The 14,991-nt window shown below is 33.2% G+C and overlaps 1 protein-coding gene across 6 annotated transcripts in view; it reads right to left on the bottom strand.

The window, feature by feature from the left end:
* Positions 1-14,991, bottom strand: part of CADM2 (cell adhesion molecule 2) — a 1,121,146-nt gene that overhangs the window by 143,959 nt on the left and 962,196 nt on the right. The gene's annotated exons all lie outside the window — the stretch shown is intronic.

Below are 14,991 nucleotides of genomic sequence, written 5' to 3'. Positions count from 1 at the left end.
TATAACTTGAATGACATACAATATTCCTTAATCAAGACAAAGATAACATATTTCATAGAAAAAATGGAAAATAAGCTCAAAAAAGAGACGACATTAACACATTCTTTCTTTATGAGGCTTTGCTAGTCCTGGCATTGTCTGGCCCACAGTCAATGTGAAATGGTCTTCTCCTCTTATCTTCACATTCTGTACAATAAACAAAATAGGCTCTGAACTCTCCAGAAGATCACAATTATTTTCACTCTTCCCTTCTTAGCTGTAACAGAAGAACTGATCTGCACTGTTATTATATATATTCTTTGATTTTAGAGCCAGTTCAATCAGTTACTACTGATTGTGTAATTTTCAGGTGAGTTACCTTATCTAAGGAAAATATTATTTAGATTTTTCATATATAGAGTAATAAAGTATAATATAAAATGTAATAGTTTATATCATACTTTAAAATTATGTATGCTTTTCAAATGCATTCTCCTTTAATTCCTTAAACAAGAGAATGCATTGAAGATAATTAAAAATAACATTCTGGTTGCAAATAAACATTCGAAATACATCACAGTAAATATTTGTGGTGTAAAATGACTTAGGAAGAAAAATTAATCTGAAAAAATATGATACACATTCATCATACTTTTGTAACTGATAGAAGAAAAAAATTGAATATGAGATTTAAACATACTTTATTAATTTTTTCCATTATCAGCACATCAATAGAATCAGTTATTGACTAGGAAAATCATATAATTTCATCTCCAGAGCAGGACACTTTTAAAAGAAAAAGAAAATATTCATAATTATGAAGATGACAGTTGTGAACCAGACTGTTCTGGTCAAACTGAGGCCTATGGTCTTTTGACCTCTAACTAAACATACATATAGCAAAATTTATTTTCCCCATGACATATTATAAAGGAGAGTTTAGTTTTCATGGAAAAAGTTTGAGGTGAAAGATCAGAAATGTATAATTCTGGGAGACAGAATTATGTTAACAAGGGTGTCTATGATGTTTAATTTTGTGTGTCAATTTGACTGTGCCTTGGGGTGCCCAGCTATTTGACCAAACATTATTCTGAGTGTTAATGCGAGGATGTTTTTTGGAGGAGATTAACATTAAAGTTGGTAGACTGAGTAGAGCAGATGGCATTCCATGATATGAAAGGGCCTCATCCAATCTCTTGAAGGACTAAATAAAATAAAAAGGCTGCTCCTCCTCCAAGTAGAAAAGAAATCTTCCTGCCTGATGTCGTTTGAACTGCAACGTTGACTTTTTTCCTGCCTTTAGAATAGAATGGAAACCTTGGGTCTTTCTGGGTCTGGATCCTGAGACCTTTGGACTGGAACTATATCATCAATTCTCTTTGTTCTCAGGCCATTAGACTCACAGTGGAACTAAACCATTGGCCCTCTTGGTCTTCCAGCTCGCTGACTCACTTTGCATATCTTGGGATTTCACCTCCATAATTATATGGACAATTTGTTACAATAAATCACCTTTTATGTGTATGTACAGCCTATTGGCTCCATGTCTCTGGAGAACCCTAACACGGTGTCCAATATCCTAACAAAGATACCCTGAGGCTGTCTTTTATTGAGTGAGGAATGTGCCAGATGGTAATCTCAGGAAGCTTTGAGAAGTGAGACAGGAAGGGAAGGAAGTAAATGAAGCCTGTGTTATTGAGCAGACTACACTATGAGCAAACCAAATTGAATTCAATTCCACTGTGGAACTGAGAGTGAGTGGAGGACATGACTATGAGTTACCTTACTTGATGGGCAAGAGACAGGGCTATTTATGGAATATTTATTTATTAGTTATCTTCTTTGGTTGAGGACTGCTCCTGGGGGTGGGGGTGGAGGAGGATGGTGAGGAGGTGTTATTTCCCAGGCACTTTTGCCCTTCTCAGTACACAAAAATAGTATGTGCCAAAGGGAAACGGAAGGTCACCACCAGAATCTGCTTCACTAAGGTAAATTACATAGTGGCAGGCAGCTGTGAGAAAAGAGGAACGCACAATGTGGCTTTGCTCTGCCTGTTTAGTTTAAGCAGTACAGGAGAGGCGAGAATCTGTGTAACAAATGTTCCCTTGAAGCATGATTCAGCATTCCCTTTAGATCTGACACACGGAATTTCCATTATAAGCAAACGCCAAAGCAGATAGTATACTTAACACATATTTCCATACAACTCTCAGGAATAACCTAAATAAACTCTAAGTTACTAAAAATCAAGAGATGTAAGACAGTATTCATTTATTTGACTTCAAAATTATTCAAAGTGCTGGTTAGTTCCTGTTTCTAAGACCTACCTTTCCACATAAATAAGGAAACACACAGAAAAAAAAAAGAATTTATGTAAAGATAATTTTAAAATGGAGATTTAAAAAATTATCTTCCCTAGATTTCCTTGACAAATACCTATGCTTCTTCTGTTCCTCAACTCCCTCTTTGCCACACACATACTCCTGGTTCAACTCTTAGGTCCCTGGCTACATTTTCTCAGATTCTGTTGGGTGGTATTTTTCTGTGTAGCCTTTAAATGTTTAAGATCAGGGTGAATGGGATTCAAATTCTGTTCTCTGATGAATTTCTCTAGGTCTTTTAAGCCTCAGTCATATCTTTAGTTTCCATTTACTTACCAATCACTTACGGATTTATATCCTAGTGCAGTTCTGCTTCACAAGCTTATTTATGTGCAACGCCTATGTGGCATGTTCACTTGGATATCTAAAAGGCCTGGCACATTTGATGTATTCAAAATGAACTCAGTCTGCAATCTTTCCCCAACGTTTCTCCTTCAGAGATCTCTATTTCTATAGATACCACTAGCATCCACGCAGTGACATACACCCGATACCTCTTGTTTCTTTGTTTTTTCCATAATCAGTTACCCATGAATTCCTGTTAATCTACCTTCTAAATAATTTTCAAATTAATTCTACTTTTTCATAGTTCCACAGCCACTATTTTAATCTAGTTTGCCAAAATAGTAAATGGTCTCCTTTGTTCAAAATTTTAACCCTTTAAATCTTACTCTGATAACTAAACAAAATTGTCTTCTCAAAACATAAATCTGATCACATCAACTTACTACTTAAAACCTTTCATAATTAATCTTTTCTCTTAAAAAATTATTAAACCATTTAAGTCCTGCATAACCTGTATCGTTTATGTTCTTGTCTTCTAATATTCTATTTTATTATTTGAATTCCAGCCAATTTTATTTTTATCAAGTTCTTTAATAAATGTGTTTCATTTTGCCTTCATACAAATTATCAGAAATGGTCCATTTTGGAGAGATTCCTTGCTTATTTAATTCTTACATGTTTTAAAAATCTTAATTCAAATGCCATTTGCTAAGGGCAATCATTCATTACCTTCAAATCTGATCAGATACCATTGCTGCATGTTCCTTTTTTCACCCTTGTGTAATGTTCTTTTTAAAAGTAGTTGATATATCCTCCATGTCTTGCATAGTGTTTAAACAGTGTGTGCTTAATAAATAATTATTAAATAAGTGAAAGTAATATTATTTTTATTTTCTTTTTTTCAGACACGCTCTCACTCTGTGCCCGAGGCTGGAGAGCAGTGGTGTGATCAGAGCTCACCGCAGCCTCGGCCTCCTGGGCTCACATGATCGATCCTGCAGCCTCAGCCTGGTAAGTAGCTGGGACCACAGGTGTGCTCCACCATTCCTGGCTAATTTTCTTTCTCTCTCTCTCTCTTTCTTTTTCTCTCTTTATCTCTTTCTTATTTTCTTTCTTCTTTCTTTCTTCCATTTTTGAAGAGATGGAGTCTCACTGTGTTGCCCAGGCTTGTCTGGAACTCCTGGCCTCACGTGATCCTCCCACCTTGGTCTCCAAAAGTGCTGGGATTACAGGTGTGAGCTACCATGCATGGCCAGCAATAAAATTTGTGATATATCTTATCATCATTTTGGTATACTATTCTAAAATATTTTTAAATGCTTAATTGAAATGTATTGGTGCCTGATGTTTAGAAGGTACATTAACAAGATTAACATTATAATTAATCTGAACTATTAATATTTAATGATTAAGTAATATAATTATTAATATATTAATTAACATATAATTAATCTTAAATATTTAAGTTGCAAACCTTAGATTTACTTTTAATCTTAGTTCATATTTAATTTAATGTGGAGTAATATTCAACCATAAAAAGAATGAGATCCAGTCATTTTTAACAACATGGGTGGAACTGGAGATCATTTTGTTTTGTGAAATAAGCGAGGCACAGAAACACAAACATCACATGTTCTCACTTATTTGTGGGATATAAAAATCAAATCAATTCAACTCATAATCATACAGAGTAGAAGAGTAGAAGGATGGTTACCAAAGGCTCAGAAGGGTACTGGGAGTTTGAGAGGGAGATAGGAATCGTTAGTGAGTACAAGAAGAAAATTAAAAAGAATGAACAAGACCTACTATTTGATAGCACAACGAAGTGACTATAGTCAATAGTAATTTAATTATATATTTTAAAATAAGTTACAGAAGGTAATTGGACTGTTTGTAACTCAAAGAATAAATGTTTGAGGGGATAGATAACCCATTCTCCATGATGTGCTTATTTCGTTTTCCATGCCTGTATCAAAACATCTCATGTACCTCATAAATATATACACGAATTATGTACCCACAGAAAGTTTTAAAAAAAGAAAACTTTTTAAAATGTATATTGCACACTCTCTGTTACAAATAATCTGCATTGGATATCACTGGGTAACAATTTTCTGTGTCGTTAAAAATGCCAATTTCTTTTTAATGCAAGTACCAAATGTGTAAACTATTTTTTACTCATCTGATTTTGGCAGAGGTAGTACTCAATTGTGAAGACATTTATAATTATTCAGCCAAAGCTAGTTTATATTTCCATGATATAAATTATTCCTCTTTAAACATGCCATTTTAGTAATACTCACTAAATGCCTTTTTATTAACCACAAGTACTACAGTAATGAGGTTATTATCTTAAACTTGACTCTCGAATAATTGTTTTTAATAGCAGGAAGTAATTTTGGCTTTGATAAAGATCTCTGTCATTATTATTTCTATTTATTTTCATCACTTTATCGTACATAAGAGAATTGATTAAGCACTGTTATTCTAAAAACATTTTAGTAAGATATCAATGATATTCTAGAAATAATACTTGTAAATGCGTTTAGAACTACTATACTTTGTTAGCTAACCAAGAACAGAAAAGTAGTCATCTCAAAAACTGAGTTAATTTTGAAAGTCTTCACTTTCCAAGATGTCTGCAAACTATTTATATTAATGTGTGAGACTCTGATGTAAACATATTTCTCTCTATTATTTATTTTGTTACATATCAAAATGAATGGATTATTTGTCAGGACTGGCACAATGCACAATAGATTACATGTAAATGTTTTTCTAAAATAATCTTAAATTTATGCACTTAATGTGTTACTCCACTTTTTACTGACCCAGATATGAATAGTAATGAAGTCAATACTGCATCATCCAAACTTTTCCTTGCACGCTTTTGCCAAGTTATCTACTAAGATTTAGAAAAAAAGTTTGTATTTTTTTCTGTAACTATGTTTTATAAGTTAATTATAGATTTTCTTCTGGTTCATAGTTTTTCATTTTAAACATATTTCAAAGGATTGAAATTGGGAATATTTTCTAAACCAAATTTTACTTAAATAGTAATTCCAGACTTACCGTAGAAATAATTCCTCTATTTTCCTCTGTAGGAGCAATGTGTGTTACATTTAATCCTGCTCTACTATTTCACAAAACAGAATGACTCTTTTGGTTCAGTACATTGGAGATGTGTATGATGTTCTGTTTTTAATTTACTGATATAATGTATTGTATTGTACCAATTAGTAATAGTTTAAAAGGGGGTTAGAAAAAAATGCATTAATATGACTGCTATTTATTCTAGTTTTGTCCTATATGTTAAACTCAGATATTTTTTGCAAACTAGCAATTTTCACGCAGTTTTAAAATGCCTTTAAAAAAATCAGTCCTTTCAACATTGTATTTATTAAATATACATGAATGTACATAATGTATATTTATAATATATCCACAACATTTTGAGCACTCAAAATCTAATATATTAACTTACTCAATTGTATGTCCTTATATCTTATGCTTAGTAAATTGTAAGAGCTCTTTAAGTGTTGTGTAAATAAATGAATGTTTTCTTCAAAATGCAAAAAAACTGAAGTTTTGCACCAGTGTGTAAAGATAGGCATATATTCAATCATTAACAAATAGTTTTTCAGTATTTGTAAGTATCCAACTAAAATACACAGATATTTTAAAAGCAAAATGCTCTAAGACTTTTGTAGAAACAAAAAATATTCTTTAGAATGTCTATAAAATGTTTAAATGTGGAAACCCCCATTGTTTTCCTAAATTTTTTTTTTCATTTTTTTACCTTTGTCTGACATATTCTGGGGCTTATTTAGGAAGAAACACAATTACTTTCAAGAGCTAGATTTATGGACAAAAGGTTTTTCTTCTTTTGACTGGGCGTGGTGGCTCACACCTGTAATCCCAGCACTTTCAGAGGCCGAGGCGGACAGATCATGAGGTCAGGAGATCAAGAATATTCTGCCCAACATGGTGAAACCCCGTCTCTACTAAAAATACAAAAATTAGCTGGGCATGATGGCATGCGCCTGTAGTCCCAGCTACTCAAGAGGCTGAGGCAGGAGAATCACTTGAACCCGGGAGGCCGAGGTTGCAGTGAGCCGAGATCGCGCCATTGCACTCCTGCCTGGCAACAGAGCAAGACTCCATTTCAAAAAAAAAAAAAAAAAAAAAAAAATTCTTCTTTTATACAAAAATTTAAAGGCTTTATAAACTTGGGAAGTAAGGATAGCTCATGTTCCATTTGAATGACTGAGGATTTGAATCAAAGTAAAGATATTGATCCAGCAGAATGGATTTTCTATATCCTCAGCAAGGATTTTAAAAGAGAAAAGACCTGTGATGAAGCTTCTATTAAACCACCTAATAACAATCTTAAAAGCACAAGCTTTGAAAGTATTTAGCGTCATTGGTTTAACAAAATTTATCTATCACCAGATTTTGTAGATAAATAAAAAGAAGCTTTGAGTCAAATGTTTTATCAGGAAAAAAAATAAAATAAAGAACACCATATTTCTTTTGTAATTGAATAAGTATAATAGAAATTTAAGGTTATATAAAATCAACACTTAACCTGTTATGGATGACGGCCGAAATGCTAAGTAAGAGAAACAACCAAAGACTACTGTACCCTCCTGTATTGCATAATGTAGTGAGTGAAGAAATACGGCGGTTTATAACACAAAGTAGCAGTCATTTGCATTGCTTATATTACAGTCTTTGGTTGAAAGAAAATTATAATATTGATAGTTTTATTTGTTCACAAAATTAGTTCCTATGAGTACTGTCATTTATTCATTTGACAAACACATAGTTTCTAAGACACACAAAGAAGAGTGCTAGTACCCATTTCTATCCATTGTTTCACTAGAATGGTAACATTGTAACATTATAATATTTTACATTGTGACATTCACATTGCATTCCCTCAGAATTAGGTATTAGTCTTAAACGGTGCTACTGAGTGTTTGGCATATTCTTAGGAATGCATGCTTATGAAAGCAGAGATCATCTTTATCTTGTACACTGACTTATCCTCATGTCCTAGAATACTGGACCTCAATTAAGTAATTGTTGAATAAATAAATGAATAATGGTCTTTTGAAATATTTTCCAACTACTGATTAAATTTGTTAGAAAATCAAATTTACTTGTCACAACTATCTTCTAATAATAGTAAACATTAATCAAATACTTGGTAAATAATATGTATTGATGTAATTGCTCTGTTTGATGTAATTTGATGCATTGGCTCATCAAACTCTTACAAAGCATACCAAAAATTGTGTGCTCTCCTCATTGTACAGAATATGAAACATGCTCAGAGGAGTGAAGTTAACACTGATAAATTTGTTTGACCCTTTTTCTCCAATCTTAACCACATTTCAATGAGTTTGTGTTTTCTAGTCTCTCTTAGACTACACTAGCAGTTGATGTTTTTCATACTATGTTCTGTTAAATTCATCAAAATTAACTTTCTCTATCTGGTTAAATTAGCACCCAGCCCAAGACTTTGGCTCTATATGATCTGCATATTGTGTACACTCTCATATATCTCTCTCACATCGTTTTCCTCATTGACAGTTAAAAAATGTTCTTTTAAAATACACGCACTCTCTCATTTATAAAAACAGGTTCTTCTTATTCACAAACTCTTCTCATCCACAAATAATATTAAAAAACTCCCGATAGCAAATTTGTACTAAGGGAAATTTAGAAATTTTAAAGTGTCTTGCAAATGAAAGATTTGTGAATCTTTGCCTTATTGCAATATTATTACATAAGAGTTTCCAAACTCAATTTACGTAACACTCATATAAAGATCTCTTGGTACTTAACATTAATACTAAAGAAAACTATGCACTAACTCACTATTGTGAAGCCACTTTTGTTTTACTTCAAAATAGTGGTTCTCATTTGAGGACAATTTCATCCCCTAAGTATATTTTGAAAATGTCTGAAGACATTTTTGCTTGTTAGAGGAACGGAGAATAGCAATTAACATCTAATGAGCACAGGCCAGGAGTGCTGCTAAACATCCCACAGCGCACAGGACAGCCCCACACCGGCCCCCAAAAAACAGAATTCTCTTGCCCAAAATGTCAATAATACTTTTCTTCAAAATATTTTACATTTACTTTGTTCGCTATCTATTTTCCAATTATTTATTTATTTTTGAGACAGAGTCTCGCTCTGTCGCCCAGGCTGGAGTGCAGTGGCGCGATCTGGGCTCACTGCAAGCTCCGCCTCCCGGGTTCACGCCATTCTCCTGCCTCAGCCTCCCGAGTAGCTGGGACCACAGGCGCCCGACACCACGCCTGGCTAATTTTTTGTATTTTTAGTAGAGACGGGGTTTCACCGTGTTAGCCAGGATGGTCTCGATCTCCTGACCTCGTGATCCGCCCGCCTCGGACTCCCAAAGTGCTGGGATTACAGGCGTGAGCCACTGTGCCTGGCCTATTTTCTTTGTATTTGTCTATCTATTTATCTATCTATTTCTGTCTTCTTTGTTACAAAAGATAGGGAGCTACTAGAGAGCTGTGGCGCTGTGTGCATTGATATGAATTGCTTATGTTCTCTCACATCATTGCTTACTCCTGAAAGGAAGTAAATGCTTAATACTCTGAGATAGACCATTATGATACTCTCCTGAAATGAAAAGCTGTAAATCAAACTCAATCCACATCTCAAGTCCTACCACTCAATAGGAGCAGTGGGGTTAATATACCAAGGGTTAACAGGACTCTTTCAGTTCCAGCACTATCTGATACTCATTTTTTCTTGGGTACAATTGTGTTTTTCTAAGATGTTTAGTTTATTTTTCCCATTTGTAATACTGTAGTAAAATTCTCACTTTCCATTTAACTTACATTTCTTAATACTGAAAATTATCCGGTACTTTTTCTTCAATGGTGTGTTAAATTTCTTTCCATTTTAGTGAATGCTTTTGCGGCAATCATTATTTATTTGGAAAATATTTCTAAATCACTGTGTATACAAGACACAGTACCACTATTATACAAGTGTTATACATCTGCAAAAACAGCAACCCATAGGAATATAGTATTAATAAATTAGATAAATTGTATATAGTTCAAAATAATTCAAACTCAATATTGTAGGCACCATAGTACTTGGATGATGTATTATGGGAGTTGCCAGAGGGATAGATTATACATATTTGTCAGAAGCAAAGAAGACTACTTAGAAAAGTGACATTTAAAATAATTCAGAGGAAACACAATATTCGATCTGGTAGAAATTTTCTAGAGGGAAAGAAAAGAAGGGATTTAAGGCAAAGGAAAAATTAACAAAGTGTTGTATTAAAAAATGTTGCCTATATATGAGGCATCTAGAAATAATGTAAAGCATAGAATGCATTATCTGAAAAAAGTACTTAAGAGCAGCATTATAAGGTGTTGGTTGTATTTTAAAAGCCTTGAATGTCAAGCTGTAGAATTTGGACATTATGTTAGAAGCAATAAGAAATCACCTCGGGTTTGTAAGTATCAGGTAAAGAACCAATATTTAAGAAGACATGTTTGTCAGTGTGTAAAACTGAATGTATCTGGGAGAGGCATAGAAGCAATGTGTCTCTATCATAAAGTCGGGCCACAAGGAAGACCTTAAAGGGAAGCAAAAGGTAGCAGTAAAATTATAGGTACTAAATGCATCAGCACTTTTGTTCATTTTAATTCTTATTTATTTATTTATTTATTTATTTATTTATTTTTAGATGGTGTTTCATTTTGTCACCCAGGCTGGAGTGCAGTGGTGCCATCTCGGCTCACTGCAGCCTTGAACTCCTGGGCTTAAGTGATCCTTCCACTTCGGCCCCCAATATAGCTGGGCTACAGGAACACGCCACCATGCATGGCTAATTATTTTGTAATTTTTGTAGAGACGTGGCTTCCTCCATGTTGGCCAGGCTGGTTTCAAACTCCTGAGCTCAAGTGATCCCCCTGCCTTGGCCTCCCAAAGTGCGATGATTACAGGCGTGAACCACTTTGCCGGCCCATATATTTTTATAATTGTTGACTGTATGGTACATTATTTTAAGTGCATTTGAAACAGTTCTAACTATGTTTAAGTAATGATATTTCATAATTTGTGTTCTTTCTTTATTAGAGGTCCTCCATAAAAAAGAAACCATTTAATTTTAAAAATAGGTTTAAAAATTGGCTTACCTTGCAATTATGACATGGAAACATTAAATCACCTTATAAATCTAAGATACATTATGAAATTTTGGTGACACTATATTTCTTTCATTATGAGAAATCTTGCTACTTCAGCGACCTAGGTATTACTTCTCCACTAACTCATCAATTATCCCCAACTATGATAAAAAGAATAACATATGAAGAAAATGGACATATATACAAATGATGTAAGAGTGGGAATGTCCACACAGTAACAACTAATCACATGTGGCTATTTAAGTTTCAATGTAATTCAATTATGATTAAGTAAAATTTAAATAGCATTTCCTTAGTCACAATACCCACACTTCAGTTGCCGATAACTACAGGGAGCTGATTACTGGCTACCATCTGGAGATAGAGAAAATTTCTATTATCACAGAAAGTTATATTGGACAATGCTGGGGTAGAAGGTTTATGCAAGTGATATAAATCATCACTGTTATCTAATCTTTATGTGCTTATAGGATTGCCCATGTTTTGGATTTTCTTTTGTAAAAATTCAAAAGAAGTATAGAAACAAAAACACCATATTGTAGTTCTGTTTGCTACTATGTTTTTGTTTTTTTTTTTTTTGCTTTCATGACATCAATTGAGAACTCAGAATTTTTCATTTTCTGCCTATAATGGCAAGAGAAGGAAATTAATAAGACACCCCAAAATTATTAGAAAAATTGGAAGATAAATGCAAAGAGAAAATAGTGAAGCTCAAGCCTCTTAAAATGACAGTAAAACAAGTTTTCACTTTTGATACTCTAGATAAATTGTATCAAGCCCAAAAATGGATGAGTTGGAACAGTTTCTAATACAAAAAAGGACTTCATCACACAATATTTTGCAACCATATGATTTTGCTGAAAGGAAAATATGACAATGTTCTTTTACCTTTATGATTTTTGAACATAATAATTTACTTTACACATTCCATAAATGGAAACATGTTGAAAGCACTTGGTGATGAGGAAATTTTAAGAATATATTTTAGTTTCAGCCGGGTGCGGTGGTTCACGCCTGTAATCCCAGCACTTTGGGAGGCCGAGGCAGGTGGATCATGAGGTCAGGAGATCAAGACCATCCTGGCTAACATGGTGAAACCTCGTCTCTACTAAAAAAATACAAAAAATTAGCCGGGTGTGGTGGCGGGTGCCTATAGTCCCAGCTACTCAGGAGGCTGAGGCAGGAGAATCGCTTGAACCCGGGAGGCGGAGGTTGCAGTGAGCCAAGATAGTGCCACTGCACTCCAGCCTGGGCGACAGAGTGAGACTCTGTCTCAAAAAAGAAAACAAAACAAAAAAAAAAAAAAAAAAAGAATATATTTTAGTTTTATTTTAATTGCTCTTTATAAATCTAAAAATGAAAATGTTTTGCAATTGTGGAATAAAGATATTGTATTCTTCTGGGTAAAACTATGAGCCATCAAAGTTTTTTTAAAGTATTGCATTCTGACAATGCTAGTGAATGAAGAACCAAAAAACAATGACAAGATAGGACACAGTAGAGATGTATTTTGAAGCTGGACTCATTATTTACAAGATGAGTATATTTCAGGATCATGCATGCCAATTATTGCTCAATTTGTGTACATATACCATTAAAGCCAGAGAAATAGATAATAAAAAGTCAGGTTTTTCTGTTTAAATTTTGTATTGAAAGTTCTAATAAAATTTGTTGTTCACTCTCCTTTTATTATTACATCAATACATCATTAAAAAAAGACTTAGAGTATAAAACAAAAAAAGTGTGGCCCAGATAGTAAATATGACTATTTTGTTTCCTGATACACTGAGGATTAATAAAGTTTAATATATTGATTAATCACATTTTAATTATAAATGTGATAAAAATTACAACAATTTATAATTACAAATTGACCAACATAACATAATTACAATATAGAAGATGAAGAAAGGAAAGAAGGGGAAGAAGAAGTAAGGAGAAAGAAGGGAAAAGAGGAAGAAAGGAGAAAGAAGAAGAAAGAGAAGAGAAAGAAGAAGGAGGAGACAAAGAAGGAGGAGGAGGAGGAGAAGGAAGTGGAAGAAGAAGAAGATGATGATGAATCTGCAGCAGCAGCAGAATCATCTGAGGACTGACACTACCCAACTTCAAGACACAGTATCAAACTACAGTACTCAAAATGGTAAGGTATTGGTGAAAAAGGAGACATATAGATCAACGGAAAAAAATGAGATGCCAGAAAGAGACTCACGCAAATATAATCAACTATATAAAAGAGCAAATACAATTCAATGGAGAGAGGATTGTCTTTTTAACAAGTGGTGCTGGAACAATTGGACATTCACATACAGAAACGTGAATCTAAACATAGATCTTACACCTTTCAAAAATTAATTCAAATGAATCATTGATCTAAGTGTAAAACACAAAACCATAAAACTTCTACAAAATAACATAGGAGAAAATCTAAGTGACCTTGGATTAGATGATGACATTTTAGATACAACATTAAAATCACAATACATTAAAAAGGTAATTTGGACTTCACTAAAACTAAGCATGTTTACTCTGCGAAAGACACCATTAAACGAATAAATAGCTAAGCCACATATTATTAAAATGTATAAAAAGTGTATCTAATAAAGGACTGATATCCAAAATATACAAAGAACTTTAAAAATGCATCAATAAATAAATAACTAAATTTAAAAATTAGCAAAAGATCTAAACTTTTCCAAGGTAGATATCTCAAACTTTTTTCTAATCTAGACATCTCACCAAAAAAGGAATACAGAAATAAAATAAACAGATATAAAATTAATATCATATATCATTAGGAATTGCAAATTAAAATAACGAGATGCTACTACACATCTATTAGAATGAATAAAATTCAAAATACTGACTCATCAAACACTGGTGAGAATGGAGCAACAGAAACTCTCATTTATTGCTGATGGTAATGCAAAATGGTTCAGCCACTTTGAAAGTGAGTTTTTACTTTCAAGAGCTAAACATTGTCTTGCCATACAATTGTACAGTCAAGCTCTTTGGTATTTATCCATATGAGCTGAATACTTATGTCTGCACAAAAACCTATGCATGATGTTTCCAGCAGTTGTTTTCATAACTGCCAGAACTTGGAAGAAACCAAGATATTGTTCAATAGGTGAATGGATAAACAAATTCTAGTACAACCATACAATTGAATGTTATTCAGCAATAAAAAGAAATGAGTTATGAAGCTATGAAAAGATGAGCTGGAACCTTAGATGCATATTGCTAAGTGAAAGAGGCCAGTCGAAGAGATTACATCCTGCAAAATTCCCATTGTGACATTCTAGGAAAGGCAAAACTATAGTCAGTAAAAGGATCACTGGTTACCAGATCTTGTGGGAGAAGTAAAGTGAGATAAAGAGGTGGAGCACAAGAGATTTTTTGGGCTGTAGAACTAAATTGGATGATGTAACAGTAGATACATGACATTATACAAATGTTAAAAACCATAGAACTATACAATGCAGAGTGAACCCTAATGTAAAGGATGTACTTTACTTAACAATAATCTATCAATATTAGTTCTTCAGTTGTAACAAACATAACACAATAATGCAGGATGTTAATAACAGGAGAAACTATAAGGGGAGTGGGGAGAGGGTGTATATGGGTACCCTCTGTACTTTCTGCTCAACTAATCAGTAAACCCGAAACTGCTCTTAAAAATAAAGTATATTATTTAAAAAAACACCAGACTATTGGACCCAGATGGTAAATAGCAATGACAATCTTTCCTAATATATCAAGAGCCAATCCAGTAAAGTCTAATACATTGATTTATTACAGTCATTTTCTAACTATACATTTTTCTCATGGAAGTTATGTGTATGTCTGTGTGTATGTGTGTGTTTATAGTTTATTCAGAAAGTAGAAATACAAAAATTCCAAAATATTTGGCATTAAATATCTACTAATTTTTAATACAAAAAATACCTGTAGCTATCTTTTAAAAATAGACGTAAAGTAGAATAAGTTATTAAATTGAAAGTTAAAAATATTAGGTATTAACAAGATGTATATAATATTTTTACTTGTCACGGTCATTTATGTCTCATTTTTATCCAGTTTTTATTCTCCATTAGACTGACTTAAAAATAATTGAAAAAATTCACTAACAT

Source organism: Pongo abelii, chromosome 2 (assembly GCF_028885655.2).
Source record: "Pongo abelii isolate AG06213 chromosome 2, NHGRI_mPonAbe1-v2.0_pri, whole genome shotgun sequence".
In the NCBI taxonomy this organism is placed as follows: domain Eukaryota; kingdom Metazoa; phylum Chordata; class Mammalia; order Primates; family Hominidae; genus Pongo; species Pongo abelii.
This window is presented reverse-complemented; position numbering and strand designations above follow the sequence as displayed.